At 46.5% G+C, this 8,384-nt stretch overlaps 1 pseudogene; it reads left to right on the top strand.

Moving 5' to 3' along the window:
- The first annotated feature begins 7,043 nt into the window (after positions 1-7,043).
- On the top strand, positions 7,044-7,841 carry LOC144830021 (18S ribosomal RNA; annotated as a pseudogene).
- Positions 7,842-8,384: the final 543 nt, after the last annotated feature.

Genomic DNA, 8,384 nt, shown 5'->3' with positions numbered 1-8,384 from the left:
TACCGCACCCTCTGACACTCCTCTTCCTCTGTGTCCGAATGTCCAGGCCGGTCCTAGGCTATCAGCTAGCCCTGCAGATGTAGTTTATGGCCCCAGCTGTAAAGAATCACCCCTCTTCAAAGGAGTTATAGTAGATCAAGGCCCACACCCGATGTGATCCGTCACAGCACACGCGTTCCTACTATCTGAAAACCATCCTGTATTGTGATTGGGGAGGGGACCGAGCCTGAAGCGGAAGATTCCAGGAATGACTCTTTGTACATCAAAGTTTTTACAATTATGTGTCACATTAAAAATATATAGCACTCCAACAAAGTAGTAGGAATATAAAACTTTAATAACATATAAATATATACAACAAAACAAAAACAGTAAAAACATTTAAACAACGAAGAGACCGTGGCAATTTCTTTTTAATTATCCAATAGATTTATTGAAATTGACAGCACCAATAATGAAATATTCTTGTCAGTAGCGGTCTGTTGTGCGAATAGTTCCAAGGCAGCAGAACGCGCTGAAATCTAGATGGCACGAAAGTGATGTCTAGTAAGTTGCCGCCCAGCAAAAAACGGCGTGGGGCGCCGCGGGGGTGAGTGAGTCCAGTAGGCACCACAGCTATTCTTACCGGCATTGCAGAATTACTGCTGGGGACAATGCCTGTGCTGTAGCAGGGTCACAGCAGAAACAAAAAGGATTCTGTTGAAGATGTTGTTGGTTTTCAATTTGAAAACAGTTCTGGTGTCAACTTCTATGCTAATGTAGTGGTTAATGTTTTGTTTTCTCTAGAAAATGTAAAAGAGGGGGAGGCAGTCCAAAGTTCCGTTAAAAGGGCAAAGGAAAGGATCGGTGGTTTGAACTATCAGTCAAAAAGGGGAGGGGGTGCAATAATTTTTCCTACCGGGTCACACTGTGCTTTCACCGGAAGTGAGGTCTGCAGGATTGTAGTAATTCAAAGTGAGGCTGGCGCCAGCATGGGAGCGCTGACGTCCCGCGGATACAGTTTCGTCACTCCACGGGCGATCATGGCAGTCATTCCCCATCGGGGGTCGGAGACTCCCGCGGCTCCTCTAGAATCTTCAAGGTCGTGGAGGACTACGGTGGTGGAGTCAACCAGTGACCGGGCCATTTCTTTATGTTGGGCCCGCTCTTGCCAGGTCGACCGCCATTTTGAGAGTTCGGCAGCTACCGGCGATCGCGGGGTCACATGAGCGGACGGGCTCCACCCTGCCGGGCGAGACGTTGCAGCATGGCCACAGTGGAAGAACCGTTATCTAGGTCGTTCCGAAACTGTGCAGCACTGTAGTTGTTAGGATGCCACCGCCTGGAGCGCTGAGGGTGCAGCTGGGAAGCCTCCACCTGGGGAGGCGGGAGAGGCCTGTTCGCACCGTCTCTCCCTCCCAGTGCACCCCACGGCGTCTCGCTTGAGATTTGTTATGGCCGGACCAGGCGATGAGGACGAGGGGGGGGTCGGAGGCATGTGCAAGACATCCCCCTCCAGTGTTGTCGCAGCCATTATAAAAGAAAGAAGTGTCCCGTCCGTCTTCGGGCCGGGCTTCCGGTGGATGTCGGCCGGACGCCCCTGGCTCTGGCCCCATGAACGGGTTTCTTGGTTTATCGGCTGCAGCCGGATCCCGTCGGCCTCGGCCCCCCGACCGTTGGTGGTCGGACCGGAAGAGCATGTGGCGGGACTACCTGCAACTCTCAAGGGCCACCGCGGCCGGACTGGGAGAGAGAGGGGAGGGTCGAGGAGACATTCCCCCCCCCCTGCAACTGTTCAGCGTTGTAAAGGCAATCCCCTGGCCGGGTCCCGCTGGTCTCGGCCTCTCCTCCGGCTACACCCTACGTTAGGATCTCCTGGCCGAGGCGTGGCAGCAGGACCTGCCTTATATGGGCTGCTCCCGGCTGGGCGTAGCCGGAACCCTGCCCCACCTTGGAAGTTTCCAGAGTGGGGGTGGATGTTCTACTGACTTGCATTTTCCCTAGTCTATCGATTTTTTTGGCGTGGCAGGCGGTGGGACAGCGAGGGGTGATTTGGTTTCTCTTACTGTTTTTCTGGTCTCTCACCACTGGCATATTTTAACGTTTTCTTGTTTCTAGGACATTAATAGGTTTTATCATTACGTTATGTTATCGTTTCTTTGTTCGTTGTTTAATAAAAGTTCATGTTCATCAGTGGCCTACTGATTTTCGTTTTCCTATTTTTTTCTTTCCAGGTTGTTTCATGGTAAAGTTTCTGTTAACAGGATACAGTGATCACTTCGTTATTATTGCATATGTCCTTTTCACTAGGGGTGCTCTCTGGTCGGGCCAGATGACGTATCTCTAGTAAATGGTCCGGGTGAAAAAGGTGCATCAATCAGTGGGGAGTAGATAGGCATGACAGATTACAACGGGGGAGAACGGTCCGCATTACGTACCCTTTCACTACTTGCAAAGATTTTCCTACGTTTATTTGCAAACAGGGAATACCTCCAAAAAGAACTAATTCCCAAACAGTCAATGTTCGGACAATCAATCAATCAATGAGGAATGAAATAGGTACGACGTGTTAAAGGCTTGCGTTACCTACCCTTCACTATCTGCAAAGGGAGATAGAATATTCCTATTCTTCCTCGTTTGCAGGTAGAGAAGATCGTTAAGAGAATTAACTTCGAACAATTCAATGCTCGATTGAAACAATCAACAAGGGGTACTGTGAACACAAATGAACGCCGCTTATATACATACGCATTGCTATTTTCAACAGGTTGTTCCTAATGTTTCTATTTTAGCGAGGTCAAAAGAGATCCCATTAGTGGCCTACTGATTTTGCTCGATTCCTTTTGTTTTTTTACACGATTTTTCGCTATCTGCAAAGACTAAACAGAGTATTGCGACTCTGTGCTTGTTTGTAAATAGAGAATGAACCAAAGAGAACAATCAATCAAATGGAGAGAGAAGCAGGCACGACGGATTACAAAGGGGGAAAGGGCTGCGTTAACTACCCTTCACTATCTGCAAAGAGAGAGTACTCCTAATAGAAATGAGGGGTGGGGGGCAGCAATCAAAGCAGATCAGTGTGCATAAACACGAAAAAAAAAATTCTTACCACGTACTTGACATTCGACAGCTTATGATATTTGCTATTAAAAAACCATTGAAATTCACTGAAAAAACCATAGGTTATAGACCATATATAGTTAGGAATTAGCATTTACAAAACCTTGAAAATTCACTGAAAAAACCATAGGTTATAGACCATATATAGTTAGGAATTAGCATTTAAAAAACCTTATTTTACTCACACAAAACCATTGAAATTCCATATATAGTTAGTTGCACTAACTATATATTGCGCACCCGCAATCCACTGCTGATGATGTCACATATTACATCATTCATGACATGGTCAGTGACATCACTGATGACATCACTGATGACATCTCAAATGACATCACTGATGACATCACTGATGACATCTCATTTGACATCAATGACCACATCACTGATGATATCATTCATGTGACAATACAATGCATCTCCTCACATTTTAATATAACCTCTGTTTCACCCAGTGTTAAAAACAGAGTATAATTTTTGAAACCATTGACACACCAATACTAGTTACTACATACGTACTCACTGATTCCTACGTCTACACACACATTCACTCATTCACCCATACAATCATTCATACATACAATCACTCATGTTTACAACACAATCATATGCACTCATACACCTATACAGACACTCACACTCTGCCACTCATCCATGGAGTTACTCACACACCTAGTCAGTCCTGTAAAGAATCAATCACACTTCCATTTTCTACTCTATACAGTTAAACATAGAGCACCTTACGTTTTCAACCATATACTAACACATACTTACTCTCTTATACAATCATTGATACAAGTACACATTGATCTGTACAGAGTCACACACCTCCCAGCCAGCCACACACACACTCAGTCTCCCATGCAAATACTTGGGCAATCAATCAATAACCCATATAGTTACTCATATAGCTACTGATCAACACATGCAGCAGTTTACAGAACAACAGACATAATGATGCACAAATTAAGACAGTTTAGTCACTAACCCATGCACTCAGTGAGACACATTTAATCACTCACTCATACATTCAGTCATGCACCTACTAAATCCTTCGTCCAGACACTTATACATCCACTCATTCTTCAATATGTAAGACATATTTTAACTTTACAGAAACATAGTCACTGGATGTTGTCATCAGTGATGTCATCAGTGATGTCATTTGAGATGTCATCAGTGATGTCATCAGTGATGTCACTGACCATGTCATGAATGATGTAATATGTGACATCATCAGCAGTGGATTGCGGGTGCGCAATATATAGTTAGTGCAACTAACTATATATGGAATTTCAATGGTTTTGTGTGAGTAAAATAAGGTTTTTTAAATGCTAATTCCTAACTATATATGGTCTATAACCTATGGTTTTTTCAGTGAATATATATATATATATATATATATATATATATATATATATATATATATATATATATATATATATTCACTGAAAAAAACATAGGTTTCAGACATGTTATATTACATCATTCATGACATGGTCAGTGACATCACTGATGACATCTCAAATTACATCACTGATGACATCATCCAGTGAATGTGGTTTGGTTTGATATTTAAATATGTATTATATATATATATATATATATATATATATATATACATATATATATATATATAGAGCAATCTGCCTTGAAGTTGAATTGATGTATAAGTGTCTGAATTGAGAATTTAGTAGCAAAATGAATGACTATCTAAGTGATTAATTTAAGTGTCTCACTAAATATAAGAGATACTGATTAAAATTTGTGAATAATTGTATCACTCTATCTCTTGATGTGTAAAGTACTACATAAGTTGGTTAGTAGCTATGAGACAGTGTATATTAGTTATTAATTAGTTACGTGAGTATTTGTATGTAATAGTAAATGAATGTGTGTGTGGTTGGGTGGGAGGTGTGTGACTGGGTTGTATGACTCAATTACTACTGCCTGAAGCACGACTGCCTGAACCACGACCTCCTTTACCACGAATGTTTTTACAACGATCTATTCGTTATAACTACTTTTTTTTGTATGACTTCCTTTACAAAGAAATTCGTTTAATTAGTCTTTTTTTGTGGGGGGTAAACCCCCCACACCCCCCAATAATCCCTTTATAGTTTTTTGCTTTATTTGATATTGTTTATTTGTCACATTTATTTAAATTGAAAAAAAACGCATTTTGAAGATTATGCTTTTAATAATTATTTTAAGTATTAATTAAAATATTCTTTTTAAGAAATGTCCTACCTATGACGCCAGTCAGGGTGCAGACGAAACAATGTTAATGATTTATTTTTTTTCTTCACCTATCAGGGGAGTTTTTTTGTGATTGGACAGTTTTGTGTGACTATCTCTTCAACAAAGCCCAATCGTATTGAGCGTAAGGGGATTGTAGGCGGAAGACAGCAGAGAGAAGTGACGTGGTCGGCAAGTCGTGGTTCCGGACGTCGTGGTTCCAGCTTTCGATGTTGAGCAGTCTTCGTTGTTCTCACCTCATTGTTCAGGTGAGTCGTTGTTTGAGAATCGTAGTTTAGGATGTTTCCCGTGTGACTGTCCAAAGATGTGTAAATTATTGATTTAGTAGGTATATGAGGTTAAGACTGTATGTGAAACAGTTGTTTGAGTGAGTACATCTCTTTATGGGTGTGATGAGGAGTAAATATATTTAAATGAGTAAATATATTTCTCAATAATACATGTCCAACAAACTAGAATTAGAAAAGGCAGTGTATGTGACAGGCGGCTTCCCATTCGTGCCCGGCCATCTGGTCACCCAGATCCCCTCGGCCATCTGGTTGCCCGGATCCCATCGGCCATCTGGTCGCCCGCAATGCTTTCCTATGGGGCGACCAGATGGCCGGACTTCCCTGGAAGTCCCGATGAGGTGCCATTTGCCTCCTGGATCCCAGCGAAGGCTCCAGGAGGTCGGGTACTTGCGCGCCTTATGTCCCCTCTGTCACCTCGTGTGCACAGATTACAAGAAAGGGGGGTAAGTTTCCTCCGGATTACTAGGGAGAGGGTCAGTCAGATCTCCGTGAGGTCTGGCGATTCTGAATCAGGGGAAGGCAGGACCCGGGTCCGCCCGCCGGGGCCCCCAGGGGCCCGGGGACGCTCCTGCCTCTCAGCCCCTTGTCGATGGTCGTTTTTCTCCGAGTTTTCTCAGGCAGTCCTCCATGAGGTCTGGCCATGCTGAGAGGGGGAAGGCAGCCCTGGGGCCCGCCCGCCGGGGCCCCCAGGGGCCCGGGGACGCTCCTGCCTCTCAGCCCCTTGCCAATGGTCGTTTTTCTCTTCGTTTTCTCAGTCAGTCCTCCGTGAGGTCTGGCCATGCTGAGAGAGGGAAGGCAGCCCTGGGGCCTGCCCGCAGGGGCCCCCAGGGGCCCGAGGGGCCTGGGGATGCTCCTGCCTCTCAGCCCCTTGCCGATGGTCCGTTTTCTCCGAGTTTGCTCAGGCAGACCTCTGTGAGGGCCTGCCGCTTGGCGGTTAGGTCGTTCACCCTACCCAGCAGAGCGAAGGCTGAGCGGCCCTGGCAGCTCGTGACCCCCAGTGGTCTGACCCGAGCGGAAGGGGCCAGGTGTGTGCCAGGCCCTCGGATGCTGCCTGGCCAGCAGGTCTTTGGGCCCTGTGTGCCACGCTGTCGCCCCTCTCTGCCCAGCACGTTTCCACGGCAGCTCGGAACGACTGTTCCGATGGGTGCCGCTGTCGCCAGGCTCCGGCACCCCTGTGTCTCGCTGCGCCTCGGCCCGCCTCTCCCTCCCGGGGGAGACGGCTGGGCCTGTCGGTGCCAATGTGACCGGTGCACCTCTCCACACCCGTCCAGTATGCCCTCCCGCCCAGGTGGGTGGGCTCCTTCCCCTGACAGGCTGCCGAGAGACGGAGGGTTGCACGAAGGTTGCCGGTCGGGGAGATGGGCACGCTGCTCCCACCCCGTTGTCAGGTGCGGCTACCTGGTTGATCCTGCCAGTAGCGTATGCTTGTCTCAAAGATTAAGCCATGCACGTGTAAGTACACACGGCCGGTACAGTGAAACTGCGAATGGCTCATTAAATCAGTTATGGTTCCTTTGATCGCTCCATCTGTTACTTGGATAACTGTGGTAACCACTTTGGTGAGTCTAGATAACCTAAGGCCGATCGCACGTCCCCGTGACGGCGACGATACATTCGGATGTCTGTCCTATCAACTTTCGATGGTTCTTTCTGTGCCTACCATGGTGACCACGGGTAACGGGGAATCAGGGTTCGATTCCGGAGAGGGAGCCTGAGAAACGGCTACCAAATCCAAGGAAGGCAGCAGGCGCGCAAATTACCCACTCCCGACTCGGGGAGGTAGTGACGAAAAATAACAATAGAGGACTCTTTCAAGGCCCTGTAATTGGAATGAGTACACTTTAAATCCTTTAACGAGGATCCATTGGAGGGCAAGTCTGGTGCCAGCAGCCGCGGTAATTCCAGATCCAATAGCGTATATTAAAGTTGCTGCAGTTAAAAAGCTCTTAGTTGGATCTTGGGATCGAGATGGCGGTTCGCGGCGAGGCGAGCTACCGCCTGTCCCAGCCACTGCCTCTCGGCGCCCCCCTGATGCTCTTGACTGAGTGTCCTGGGAGTCCAAAGCGTTTACTTTGAAAAAATTAGTGTTCAAAGCAGGCCTGTCACTTGAATACTTCAGCTAGGAATAATGGAATAGGATTCTTGGTCCCCAGTCTGCATCAGGATTTAACTCTCGCCCCAAAGGAATCTTTATTCCCTTCCTTCAATTCACTACACAAATGTAAATGCTGTCAACAGCCAAAAGGTGGGACCTCTTCCATGGTCAGTTCACAAGGTGTTTTTCAAAAAGGATTTATCTCCTGCTACTACAGCTCACCGGAAGCAATTACTAGACCTACTTCCTTGTGAGGAAATACCGGGGACGCCCCCGGAAACCCCGACTTACCTCCTGCTCCTCTGCCATGGTTTGCATATACCCTGGATACCGATGAAGGCGACTAGCCCTGAAAGAAGCAAAAAAAACCTTATGAGGGACTATCATTCTCCTACACAGAGCAGAGAATCAGCAAGCCTGACAACTGGGCCAACCCCTAGGCATGCACGTAAGCCGCGAGGACCAATCTCAGACAAGGAGAGCAGAAGAAAAGGGAACGGGGACAGGGAAGAGGGTCATCAACCCAGAAGAGGCATCTGGAAGGGAGGAAGACACGAGTAAGGCTGCTGTCGAAGAGGAGGTAAACGTCAAGGAAACGTAGACTGTCAAAGAGGAGGAGTTCGTTGAAGATGAAGAAGTAC

The sequence above is a fragment of the Lissotriton helveticus genome, chromosome 4_1 (assembly GCF_964261635.1).
Source record: "Lissotriton helveticus chromosome 4_1, aLisHel1.1, whole genome shotgun sequence".
NCBI classification, from domain to species: Eukaryota; Metazoa; Chordata; class Amphibia; order Caudata; family Salamandridae; genus Lissotriton; species Lissotriton helveticus.
This window is presented reverse-complemented; position numbering and strand designations above follow the sequence as displayed.